Genomic DNA, 266 nt, shown 5'->3' with positions numbered 1-266 from the left:
TGGTAGTGGTAGCGTCGGCGGTAATTGTTGTGGTGGTTATGGAAATATTAGCAGCTTTGGCAGTGGTAACAATCTTACCAGCCTCCTGTTAGAGTGTTAGCGAAGACCGTAGATTTAGTTGAACGAACTATATGTACTTTGTCTCCGATAATAAATGTACCCTACTCATGGGTGGTCGTCGGTGTTAAACATTGGAGGTGTGCATCAAATCGTTCAGACGTGCTTACTTAGGCCCAGTTTGTATAAGCCTTGATGAATCTGGGGGG

Source organism: Aplysia californica, unplaced genomic scaffold (assembly GCF_000002075.1).
Source record: "Aplysia californica isolate F4 #8 unplaced genomic scaffold, AplCal3.0 scaffold00451, whole genome shotgun sequence".
NCBI classification, from domain to species: domain Eukaryota; kingdom Metazoa; phylum Mollusca; class Gastropoda; order Aplysiida; family Aplysiidae; genus Aplysia; species Aplysia californica.
This window is presented reverse-complemented; position numbering follows the sequence as displayed.